The sequence below is a fragment of the Leptopilina boulardi genome, unplaced genomic scaffold, assembly GCF_019393585.1.
Source record: "Leptopilina boulardi isolate dan_hultmark-lab unplaced genomic scaffold, ZJU_Lbou_2.1 LbouV2_327, whole genome shotgun sequence".
Lineage (NCBI taxonomy): Eukaryota > Metazoa > Arthropoda > Insecta > Hymenoptera > Figitidae > Leptopilina > Leptopilina boulardi.
In genome coordinates this window covers 4,646,885-4,660,720 of record NW_026137893.1, presented here as the reverse complement: position 1 = coordinate 4,660,720, position 13,836 = coordinate 4,646,885, and the positions used below count along the sequence as shown (strand labels likewise).

Below are 13,836 nucleotides of genomic sequence, written 5' to 3'. Positions count from 1 at the left end.
GAACCCAATTTTACCTTCATAAATATATTTTTTTCAAAAACAGAACAAAAAAATTAAAACAGAAAAAAAACATATAGAAATCAAATGCGAAACAACAGATTTTTTTCATTGTTTGTTAAAAAAAATAAATAATGGTATATAGTAGAAAAAAAATGTTTTTTTTTTCATTGTTTACAGATTTAGATGAGAGTTTTTTTTTTCATAAATTATATTGATATAAAAAATTACGTGAAATTTTATTGCATTGTAGCATAAATGAAAAAGGGTATTGTATGATTCGAGTTTTTGTTTTTTAATAATAATAATGGTATAATTAACTAAATAAAATTGGTCAACCAAAGCGGGAATCTACATTGTATTTAAAAAAGATTTACTCATCACTATAAAAATAGTAAATCATAAAAAATAATTTTTTTTTTCATATACCAAAAATCTAAATATTTGAAAAATCTTTACTTTTAATATTTTTTTCAAATTTTTCGTAAAATTAGAGAATATATTTTATATATAAAACGACAAAATTAATTAAAATTATTAATTAATAATAATATTAATTAAGTAATTGATAAATCTTAAAAAAAAATTTTATATTACATACCTGTTCTTTTCAAATATGCGCATATTATTTCCTTTCTCTTTCAATAAAAATTGTGTGCTTCGTTAATTTTCCGAAAATCCTGTAACAGAAAAATAGTTTTATTGATTTTTTTTTTCATTTTTCTTACTGCGAAAAGCTTTTAGTTTCTTTATTAATGAATAAGAGCGACTCTCGTACCAATATTGACTTAATTTAATTTTAATAAGAAATTTTCTCAATTTAATAAATTAATAAATGTCTATGAATATTACATAATGATTAATTAATGGGTAAAAATATATTATTTATTTACAGAGTATTAATCTAATTAGTCGAAATTTTTCTTTTCGTCGTATAAGTGTTTTATATTTTCTATGGTCTTATATATATATAATACTTTTTGTAACTTCACCGTCACATTATATATAGCAATAGATTCGTCTTAAAAGGGCTGAACCAACCCGTCTTTTCCATCTGATGTCTGCGAATAAGAAAAAGTGAAAAACTTGATCAACGATCTGGCAATCGTGACGTTGACATCAACTTCTTTTGCTTTTCTTTTTTTTTTTTTTAAATGTACCTTATATTGTATTTCTCGGTCACAAGAAAAAGATAAGAAAAAAAATGATGAGGTCAAAAAGTTATCAAATTTTCCAAATTGAAAAAAATGTGAAACAAATATTACCACTTTATGAAAAATGTCAAAAATCACTTCGCACTTTTTATTTTTCAAATTTTAATTTCTATTTTTTATTTTTTAGATAATCTCCATTTTCCAATGAGGATCGGCCACGAAAGCAAAAAATGTGCCAGGAGGGATAAAGCCATTTGAAAAAAAATTTTCTGGAATCGATTTCGGACTTAATTACTAAAAATAATTCGACATATCATCGAATATTTTTACGAAAACGAATCTTAGCCAACTAAGATTAAATTTAGATATATAAAAATTAATTAAAAATAATTTGTCTAAATTTTATCATATTAGAATCTTTTTTTTTATTTCAAGATTTTTTTCAAAATATTTTTTATTATTTCGGGGAAATAAATAATTTTTTGTTCAATTTTATTACGTACTGAAACGTGACATTTTTCTATCATTCAAATAAGTAGTATTAATTTGCAGAAAGACGTTTACTTGAGTTAAATAATTTTTTATTTTAATTAAATTTACATTTATTTGGATTCAAAAAATTTTTTTCTTCCATACAAACAAAATTTTGATCTATGAAATAAATTTTATCTCTAAGTAAACTATTATTTGAGTTAATTAAATAGAATTTAGTTTTAATTAACCCAATTATTCATATTGAATATAATCAAATAATTCCTATGTCTGTATTTTTTTGTTATAAAATAATTATTTTATCCAAATTAATCATTATTTTAATTATTTATAAAAAATTATTTGATCCAATTTTTTTACTATTTATTGAATTTCCATTGCGCGATTAATTATTAATGTTAAATTATAATTTGAAGTAACAAAAATTATCGTATATATTAATATAGAATAATGGGAAACATAAATTGTATAGACGTAATGCTTATAGCTAATCATGTTTGGACACAATTAAGCTCGAGTGCATGTCGATATTGTTTACACCTGAACTCGGCATCTCGTTAGTGCGACGACGATGTTCCAAAACATGTTGAGTTGAAGCTATACAGTTTGAAGTCTAAATAACTGCAAGTTTCAGAGCCGACTGCATCACCAAAGGATGAAGTTTCTAGGCGGCAAAGTTAATGCTTTGCAAATGTAATTGGAAACGTTAACTATCTATAAGGAGAAGCACTTTTGAGATGAAATGGATTCGTCGTGCCTCGAGAAAATTTCATCTTCCTATTATACATATATATACATTTCATTTTTAACATTCACTTGTAATTATCATTTCAAAAAAAAGTGGGTAAAAAAAATTCGTTTTGGGAATTATTTGTATTATTATTTTATTTTTATTCCTTTTTTTGTTGACTAATTTTTGAATATCTTTTAAATCAATGCATTTGAATCAGATAAAATGTATAATACGTTCACCAATTTTGAAATTGGATAATTTTTATTTAAATCGAGTTTTTCACGGCTTTTTTCTTGTCGATTGAAAAATTTAATGGCTCAATTTACTGTGTGCATAAAAATCCACTCTACCATCAACTGTATAAAACATTTTAAAAGAAATCGTTATACCGGTGGAAAAAAAAGTAAATTAAACTTCATTTAAATGTTTCGTATTTGCATATATTATACTCGTGTAATGTAATTTTATTTTCTCAAACACATTCGAAAGTAGATATAAGATTTTTAATATTAAATTTCAGCCCTCGTGCATACGTATAAATTCATTAATATTTTAAATCTTTTATTTTTGATTTATACGGTAATTGAATTCAATTTTAAAAAAAGCATTGTTTGTTTGTTTTTTGTCCTCGGAAAGGTAGAAATTTTTTTCATATAACGAGGTCAGGTCATTATTCTAAATTTATTTCTAAAGTAAAATTGATCACGAATATAAAAAAAAAAATAAAATAAAAAAAAGTGTTTGGAGGATGGAGAGAAAATGTGTATTTAGTGTGACAGCAGATGTCGATGGAGACGTGATGCGCATTAACTTGGGCTATAGGGCATTAATGATCGAAACAGTGCTGACACTCGTGGTAGCGTTAATGGTTGGAGGCAGGTTTGGTTCGCCGATAAATTTATGGGAAGTGAATGATACTATAACATGATGCCGATAGGAGACCACGTAAATTTGCGGTAAAGCTAACCGTATTTCGGTTTTGCTTCTCACTATCAATTCGCTTTTTCCACTTATCACTGTATCATTCAAAACTTCTCCATTCTTTTACTCTTTCATCAACTGCATCGAAAAAAAAAATCCAACTATACAATTTGTTACGGTCAATTTAATAAAAGACTCACTATACCTTTTATATCACTTCTGTAAGTGACAATTTATTATCAAAATAATATTATACATACAAAGATAGGAATAAGACTGAATTGCTAAAACGTTTTGCAGCTCATGTCAAATATGAAGCAATACAGTCTCTAAAGCCTAAGTTTTAAATTCTTATCTAAATAAGGTTTAATATCTACTTTTGCCATTCTATGTGGTTGTCTTTCGTAGGTTACAACGACGGGTTCATTAGTGATTTGATTTTTAATACAGAATAAACATAAATTTTTAGGTAAACATTTTCGTATTATTTTAAACAATCCACATTTATACATTACATAAATTTCTGTAATATAGTTAAACTACTATAACCTGCAATGTGTAATACGTCTACAGCCTCTTCTTTCCAATTATTGATTCGAGTACGTGATTTTATTTGCTCCAATAAATCTAATGTATTATCTAATCCTAATTTAGCATTTGCTAATGTTTGTTGATCTAATTTTTGAGATAGCGGAATTAATCTATCTCTTAGATTTTCTATTTCATTTTTGTCAAAAGGTAATACGTAACTTAAATTAATGTTAACAATTTTGTTTACTGTTTGTATACTTGGAAGATACAATTCTGTGTTTTCTAAAAATACTTTACATCTTGAACTTTGTATTAAACTAGCATGGTGAATTGTAATAGTTTCAAGTCCGTCGTCACAATTAATGTCAATAGTTATTTGTGGTAGTAATATGTATCCATTGGTAACGGAAATACATGTTTCTTGATGTAATAAATATGGGGATAGTATACAATTTGCTAAAGCATCTCTCCTTAACAAAGTAGCATCACATCCGTTAGATTTGCCTAGTAAATAATTTGGTTTTCTTTTATAGATTTTATATTCTACTATGTTTTTACATTTGGTTTTGGTAGTCAATTTTCATGATCCTTTGTATTTTATGAAATATTCATGTTCTGGTGTATATCCTAAATAGGTGTCCTTTATTTTCTCTGGGATTGGTATTAGTCGAATAAAAATTCCCTTCTTCCTTTTCAATTACTGGTATTCTCAAAATGTAAGTCTTCTTTTATTATTGCTACTCCAACTTCACTCAAGTCAATAATATATTGATAAGTTTCTTCAGTATTTTCAAAATGATATCTCGTTCTATGGACTTGTTCGAATTATTCTATAGTATTCTTTAGTATTTTTGGTGTCAACAGTTGAGGATGAACTATTCCAATGTTTTCCGTCGTTAATAGCGTCTATTGCTATATTAATGTCTTCGTCAATCAGTAGTGTTACTATTACTAGTTTTGAATTTATAAAATTTTCTTTAATAGTTTCGTTTATTGTTATTCGTAAATTCATAGTTAATTCTAGTTTTCGATTAGTTTGTTTTTGAAGTAGTTCATGATCTAATGAAGATAAATCTAGAATCAGTTTTATAATTTTCATATGATTAGTTAATATATTTGCTAATTGATTTTGATCATCACGAACTTCATCAAACTGATGTTTAATAGCTTCTAAATCCGCATCATTCATAATTCCAAATAAAGGTTTTGCTATATCTCCCACAAAATTGACTAGAACCTCTTTTTATTCAACGTCCTCCTAACAATTTATTTAATAAATCATGCTTACTTTTTAACCTGTCAAATCGTCCCCTTATTAAATGAATTTCGTTCTCAGAATTACAATAAATGGAACATGCTGCTTCACTTATTTGAATTGTTTTTTCAATCATATCAAATCTATTGTCTACATTGGTAACGTTTATTCCGATTATTAATCCCCATTCTTCGTGATACTGGTGGACGGGTCCTATGACTTCGATATACACATTTCCTTGCAGTTCTGTTGTTATATTGATATTTCTGTATGTTAGACTAATCTTCAGAATTATCAGTACAATTATATTGATTATCATTTTCGTCATGTAATCTGCTTCTTCTGGATTCTTGTGACGTGTGAAGAGTGGCCGTAGACACTGCTGCAAAATATCCACAAGTTGGTGGCTGACGTATCTGCCTGGGTCTCCAATTGGATAAAATTCCTCCAGAAGATGATGACTCACTGTACCTTTTATATCACTTCTGTAAGTGACAATTTATTATCAAAATAATATTATACATACAAAGGTAGGAATAAGACTAAATTGCTAAAACGTTTTGCAGCTCATGTCAAATATGAAGCAATACAGGTGGGGATATATATATATATTTGCTGACTATAACAAATTTTATATTTTGAAATTTTTTTATCTCAGTTTACCCTCTATTTCTCTTTGTTAATTATTAAAATTTATTTAAAAATTTAAATTCTAAAAAAAAAATTAATAAAATTCTTTCGGCTATATGGTAGAAATGCTAATATGCTTTAGGGAAATTCCATTTCGGACCATGTACAAAGTTGGGTCATAAATTATATCCGGTGTAGATGCATTTGAGGAAAAGAGGAGGGGCGAGGGGGGGGGGGAGAGAACGGGAATCTGAACTAATATTGAAGTAATGTAGCGCCAGTTCTGCACATAGAATTCTCCTAGAGGCAAGTAAAGGTTTATTTATCAGTTGAGGTGAGAGGAGGTGAAGTGTGAAGGGAGGTTAAAGCGAAATATATCGAGAAGGCAAGTTGTCGGAGGGGTGAGAGCACACTGAGACACAATATAGCTGCACTAAACAACCTTGTAAGCCATATATCACTGTGTAACGTTAACATCGATCAAAATAGCCCCCAGGATCCTTTAACCCCGATCCTAGCACAAATCGATTATATTCTCTATTTCAAGAAACGCGGCTGTTTGTTTTTTTTTCTTTAGATATAATATCCAATTTTGTATCACGTCTATTCATTCATATTTCTCATTAATATTGTTTCCATTATTATTATTATTATTATTTTATTTTTTGTTTTTATGATGTATTTTTAGGGGAATATTATAATTTACCTGAATTCTCAATCATAAGGGAATTTTAAGTGGTTTGAATTTTTAATTTTAAGTTCAATTTCAGTTTTACAAATTTTTAATTTTAGGTTCACTTTTAAATTCAATTTCTCTAATTTTCAGTTCAACTTTTCAATTAACTAATTTAAAAATTTTCATTTCACTAATTTGTAAAGATTGTTTGAAAATTCGCGGAAAAAAATATTTGTAACAAATATTTGCCCCACGTCGATAATAGTTATTTTCGTATCAAGGGCGCAAAATAGGTGATTGTGGCGAAGGCGAGATTAGAGAAACCAAGGGGACCCGAAGCGCCCGAGGCGAAGCCGAGGGTGCGTAGGGTCGCCGAGGTTTCTTCATAATCTCGCCTGAGACACTATCACCTTTTGCGCCCGTGCTGCGAACAACATTTTTTGTCCTGTCTGCATGGAAAGTATATTATTGAGTGCATGCAAGTCCGCTTGTTTCAATGTTCTATCAGGGTTGGAAAGATAATATACTTAAGGTAAATTACATGTAGTTGTTTACGTATACTATGTATGTTTATTATGTCACAAAAAATGAAAACAATACATTTTTTAATGGTGCGGGCGCGAATGTATTTTGCGCCCGCTTCTATGACGTCAGCGGGCGCGAATGTACTTTGCGCCCGCATTTATGACGTCAGCGGGCGCGAATGTACTTTGCGCCCGCTCACCCCATCTCTGGGCGGGAATCACTTACTTTGCGACCGCCTCAAGTGCACGAAATAACACACTTTCCGTGCAGGTAGGACAAAAAAATATATACCACATGTAGATAAAATGTTACCGACCGCAAAGTATGTCGTAGTACCCGGTCGTTCCGCAAGAGCTATACCGCCGAGCTCTCTCGCAAGCGTTTCGGCCACTGATCGGCTATATAAGCTGCACTCCCGCAGGAAATCGAGACTCTTGTGGTTCTCGTCGTATATTATTATTGTAAAATCGTTTATATCCTACCTTTTTGTAATCGCGTTGTAAGTAAGTAATTTTTAGGTTATGTCGTCCTTTTTTTTGTAAATAAACGTTATTTTTCGAATTGTGTCTGTAATTTTAATGTAATATCGTTGTTTAAAAACGAACCCTGCTCAGGCGAGCTAATCCAACACTTATTCTATCATTACATTCATTACAAATTCATAATAATTTGCATTTTAGAAATAATATTTAATTTTATTTAAAGTGGCTATAGGCTTTGTAACACTAAAGTTACTTGGATTCATTAAAATTTATTTCTTAAAAAACACAAGGGACATGGAATTGTATATACGCCTCGTGGAGAATCACCCATAAATGAAAATTATTATTTTTACCGAAAAGGTAAAAAAAATTGTTTATATTTGAGAAATATGAGAAATTTTTTTTTTTCAAATTTTCGTTGATATTCAAAAAGACTGTATTCATACGTTTTTGTATTTTTATTTTCTTTTTTGCAAGTTTCTATCACATTTAACAAACTCTCGTTACAGTTTCAAGTTAAAAAAAAAGAAGAATATTGTTTGATTCCATATACATACAGAATTACACAATTTTTTTTATGTTTTTTTTTTAATTGAAATTTAATATTTTGTTTCACAATGTTTTTTTTATTTCTACATATACTGCACAACAATTTTGTTTTTAAATTAATATTTCTTTTTTATCATCGCATTTAGCGAAATGGAGAAACATTTCTATATATATAAAAATTGTTCATGCTTCTATTAAAAAAATAAAAAAATTATTATAAATATTTTTCTCAATTGGGGTGAAAAAATTAACATTTTAATTTTGTATATTGAGAGAAGGCAATTGTCATTTTAGTAATAGAATGAATGTGTATATGAGAAGAAAGTGGAAAGGTTTTTTTTTTTTCTTTTTTAAAGAATGCATTAAAGGTACTCTTTAGAGAGTGCAGACTATAAAAGTCGAGGTGAAAAGGCATTGAAAAAAAAGAGGTAAGAAGAGGAGTATAGGTAGTACAATAATGTACTCTCGAAAACTAAGCTCAAATTTTTTTCTCTACTAAACATTTACATATATTATTTGTTTATAAAAAATATTTAGGTATTTAATTTTCTATATAATAAATGAATAAATAAATAAATAAGATTTTAAGAAAGTATTGGCTCAAATTAATTGTATTACAAATACAAAACAATAAAAAAAAAACCATAAAATTAGATATCCGAATTCTATAGTTTTTTATAGTTTTTTTTATTGTTTTGTATTTACAATACAATTAATTTGATTCAGTTAAATATTTTTTATGCTATACCGAAAATAAATTTTTGTGTTACAGAATATAGAATTTTTTTATTAATACCACTTTTTGGTTATTTCAAACGAAATTTGTTTCATTCAAATAAATATTTATTTGATCTAAATAAACGTTTTATTCATAAATTAATATCAATGTATAAATTAATAAATTTTCCGCAAAAAGAAAAAATTTGATTGAACTAAATAAACTTTTGCTTTTGTGTTCATAATTAATTATATAATCATTTTGTTAAAATAATTTTTTTATCCAAATTTACTACCCCGGGTAATACAAAGATATAAAAAAAGGGATTCTAAAGCTACACTTTCAGAAAGTATATATATATATATGTACACATCCGACCTTAAATTGGACAATGTCATTCGATATCTCTATCTGGCTTTAATCCTGGGTCAGTTGTCGTTTTATCGCCTGTCTCTATAAAACTACACCAGAACACGTACTAAAACTTTTGTACAGTAAATGAAAATATCACAAAAGAAAAAGTGCAAATTAATTTATTCATTTATAATCAAAAAAAAGAGATTTTGTATTTGTAACAAAATCTTATGGTTAGGCAATAATTTCGGTTGTCGTTACCAAATTTTGGTTGTCGTAACTAACTTTTGGTTGTCGTAACCAACTTTCGGTTGTCGTAACCAAGTTTTGGTTGGCGTAACCTAATTTTGGTTGTCGTAGCCAATTTTTGGTTGTCAAACCTAATTTTTGTTGTAGTAACCAACTTTTGGTTGTAGTAACCAACTTTTGGTTGTCGTAACCAACTTTTGGTTGTCGTAACCAACTTTCGGTTGTCGTAACCAAATTTAGATTGTCGTAACCAACTCTTGGTTACCGTAGCCAACTTTTGGTTGTCATAACCAACTTTTGGTCATCATTACCAACCTTTGGTCATCATTACCAACCTTTGGTTGTCGTAACCAATTTTTGGGTGTCGTAACCAATTTTTGGTTGCCGTAACCTAATTTTGGTTGTCGTAACCAACCTTCAGTTGTCGTAACCAATTTTTGGTTGTCGTAACCCAATTTAGATTGTCGTAGCCAATTTTTGGTTGTCAAACCTAATTTTTGTTGTAGTAACCAACTTTTGGTTGTCGTAACCAACTTTCAGTTGTCATAACCAACATTTGGTTGTCGAAACCAAATTTAGATTGTCGTAACCAACTCTTGGTTACCGTAGCCAACTTTTGGTTGTCAAAACCAACCTTTGGTCATCGTAACAAAGCTTTGGTTGTCGTAACTAACTTTCGGTTGAAACTAACTTTTGGTTGCCGTAATCAAATTTAGATTGTCGTAGTCAACTTTTGGTAGTCGTAACCTAATTTTGGTTGTCATAACCATCTTTTGGTTGCCGTAACCAATTTTTGGTTGCCGTAACCTAATTTTGGTTGTCGTAACCAACCTTCAGTTGTCGTAACCAATTTTTGGTTGTCGTAACCTAATTTAGATTGTCGTAGCCAATTTTTGGTTGTCAAACCTAATTTTTGTTGTAGTAACCAACTTTTGGTTGTCGTAACCAACTTTCGGTTGTCGTAACCAAATTTAGATTGTCGTAACCAACTCTTGGTTACCGTAGCCAACTTTTGGTTGTCATAACCAACTTTTGGTTGCCGTAATCAAATTTAGATTGTCGTAGTCAACTTTTGGTAGTCGTAACCTAATTTTGGTTGTCATAACCATCTTTTGGTTGCTGTAACCAACTTTTGGTTGTCGTAACTAACTTTTGGTTGTCGTAACCAACTTTCGGTTGTCGTAACCAATTTTTGGTTGCCGTAACCTAATTTTGGTTGTCGTAACCAACTTTTAGTGAGTTGAAACAAAGTTATAAAGTATCTCAACCAAACATTTGTTTGGTCCAACAAAATTATTTGCATGCCAAAACGAAATATTTATTTCTCAATATACTTACTAAATTTCTATATATTTTTATTTACTATTTCGAGTCAATATTTCTAATATTTCAAAATAGTCAATAATGGATTAAATATCTTCGGGAGAATCAAGTTTGAAATAAAAAGAGACTATAAACTTTATAAGTGGACAATAGTTTCCTGAATTTACAGATCACACAAACTATATCCTGGTTTATGCAACGTTTCCGGTCAAGCTTCCAATTTCCATATACAATCCATCTAACTTTCAACTTTAGATCGCTCTCCCTCTCCCTCTCTCTCTCTCTATTTCTCTCTCTCTCTCTCTCTCTCGACATCTCATCTCTGTATTGTTGTGTGCACTGACCGAATTTACAAACCACCACGACAAATTCTGATGCTTCGACGGACTTTGGCTTTCATAAAACTTTACAACTTTATCCCAGTTGAGAACAAAAGGCTTCTATTAAGTTTACCTTTTCTTCCTGCCTTTCACAGGCGAAAAACTTTTAATTATTTTCCCATCTCTTGGAGAATTTTCATTTCTTTTATCCAATTTGACAAAACTTTTCATAACCTTATATAGAAAAAAAGAGAAATAATAAAAAAATTGTATTATAGAGTTTTTAATTCCATTTTTCTTTTTATTCACTTTCACTACTTGCTGTTTTGATATGAAATTATTTACTATTATCACTTTTTTTTATGTATTTAGTTAAAAAAAAAAGGAAATTTTGAATATTAATTACAGAAAATTGCTCAGAAAATAATTTAAAAATTTTCATATGCATTATTATTGCCAAGAAAAAAAATTTATTTGATTTAAATAAAAATTTAAATATGAATGAGAAATTCATTCAAATAAAAATTATTTGGTACATTTGAATCAAATAAATTTTTTTTTTTCAATGTACCAATACATCGATTTATAGGTTAGAAATTTACTTAATTGAAAATAATAAAATTTTCTTTTCTTAAGATATCGCATATAAAAAGTATAAATTTCATGTAAATTGTAAACATTGAAAATTAATCTACTTTAAAGAAAGTCTAGAGGTTAATTGATTTATTGTCATGAACATATAATCTCAAAACTTTTAGACTAGTTTCAATAAAAAAAAAACTGTTTTCTAACTTTTCAACTAGCCTGAGCTTTGAGGTTATGTTCTTGACAATAAATCAATTAACTACTGGACTTTTTTTTAAAATAGAATCTTTTCAATTAAAATGATATTTAAAAAATAGTATTTCACTTTTTATACAATTACATTGAGAAAAGGAAATTTTTACAATTTTTATTCCAATTAATTTCTAACCTATAAATAATGAAGAATATAACATATTAAAATATTTACAGCCTATTTTTGTTATATATATTTTATTTTTTTTTGAGTACCGTGAAAATTTTTTTTATATTCGAAAATTATTTTATAAAATTATTTATAGGTAGAGAGAGAGAGAGAGAGAGATAGGAAATATATTCTGCTAATAACGATTCTTCGCTATAATGCCATAAAACACAATTTTTAATTATAATTTTATTTAAATCAAAAGAATGATATCAAGTTGATGAATTCCCTTATGGCTATGTGAGGGAAAAAAAGATTTCCGACACTTTGAAACACGAATGTCCGTCACGCAAATGTAACACATTTGTTAAAAACGTTTTCTGTCAGAAACAAAATCGTCATTTTTAATTAACGATTTTTCATACATATATAAGACAAAAAAAAAATTTTTTTTTTTTAATTCAACTCGGCTATAAATTTTCATTTATACTTTTTCTTTTTACAATGTGAAACAAATTTTTTTTTTTTTTAATATAATTTTGCCGTTGTAATATTTTTTCGTTCATATTTTATATCATTTTAAACATATTTCTGGAATTATAATTTCTTTTTAGATTTTATATAAAAATTTTTGACATATTTTCAGAATTATAATTTCTTTTTAATTTTATATCAAAATTTGGACATATTTGCAAAATTATAATTTCATTTGATTTTTAATTATTTCAATTTCAGAGAAATTCCATTTTCTGTATCAAAAATTGACTACTCACAAAAAAAAAAATTTTTGAAATTTAAAATATATTACTTGGGATCTACTTTAGAATATTTTATAAGTAAATTCTGGGCGCATGAATTTCAAAAACAAAAAATCAATTAAAAATTTTATTTTTAAGTATTTTATTAAAAATAATTATTTTTTAGACAAATTTTTAATTTTCGAATTAAAATTTGCCAAATTTTCTTTTTTTTTAAAAAAAGAATTTTTACATAACAAAATTTTTAGCTACCGAATTTTTTTTTTGGCAGAATTTTTATTATACAGTCCTTTTTTTAACATGACTTTTTATTTTCAAAGGATTTGAATTTAAACGAATTTTAATTTAACTAAATTCTCATTTAATCAAATTTTATGTGATTGGAATTTTTAAATGAAATAAATTCCAATTCGCTGAATTTTTATTTGTACAAATTTTTAAGGCGCCAAATTATCATTTGTCCGAAATAACAAATGACTGGAACAGTAAATGGATAGAAAGATTTTGGCGTAATTTTCAAAAATTTACCAATTAGAAATTATCAAGAAAATCGTGATTGTTTAATTTTAAAAATTGCGCCAAAAAAGTTTTATAAAAATCCGTTAAGTTTCTTTCGAAGCAATAATCGTTTTTTGGATTTTTTTTTGGGGGGGACATTCCATAATAATTATGCGCTTTATTTCTAAATTTGTATTTTTTCGACTCTAAAAGGTGTTATTTATTGTAAGGAATATAATTACCATGATTCACAACGATCCGGTATTTTTTTTGAAAGTTATAACTGTTTTTAGGAAATTTTTTTTTGGGATCATTCCGCAATAAATATACGTTTTTTTTATCTGAAATTTTTTATCTTTCTGCAATAAAACAATGTAATTTATAGAAAAGAACATAATTACCAAATTTTACAAGGATCCATTAATTTTTTTCACAGTTATAACCGTTTTTTGGATTTTTTTGGGGTCATTCCATAATAATTATGCACTTTTTTTATAAATTCCTACTTTTTTGACTCCAAAGAATGTTATTTATTGCAAAGAACATAACTACCAAGTTCCACAACGATCCGGTAATTTGTTTGAAAGTTATAACTGTTTTTTGGATTTTTTTTGGGGTCAGTCCGTAATTAATATACGTTTTTAAAATTTTTTTATCTATCTACAATAAAAGAATGCAATTTATTGCAAAGATACATAATTACCAAGTTTCAGGAGGATCCATTA

The 13,836-nt window shown here is 27.6% G+C and overlaps 1 long non-coding RNA gene across 1 annotated transcript in view; it reads right to left on the bottom strand.

Annotated features, from left to right (window-relative positions):
- Window positions 1-600: 600 nt before the first annotated feature.
- Window positions 601-13,836, bottom strand: part of LOC127284928 (uncharacterized) — a 166,072-nt gene continuing 152,836 nt past the window's right edge. The window contains exon 3 of the long non-coding RNA XR_007843544.1: window positions 601-677. This is a non-coding gene — a long non-coding RNA (uncharacterized LOC127284928). The remainder of the gene's footprint in view (window positions 678-13,836) is intronic.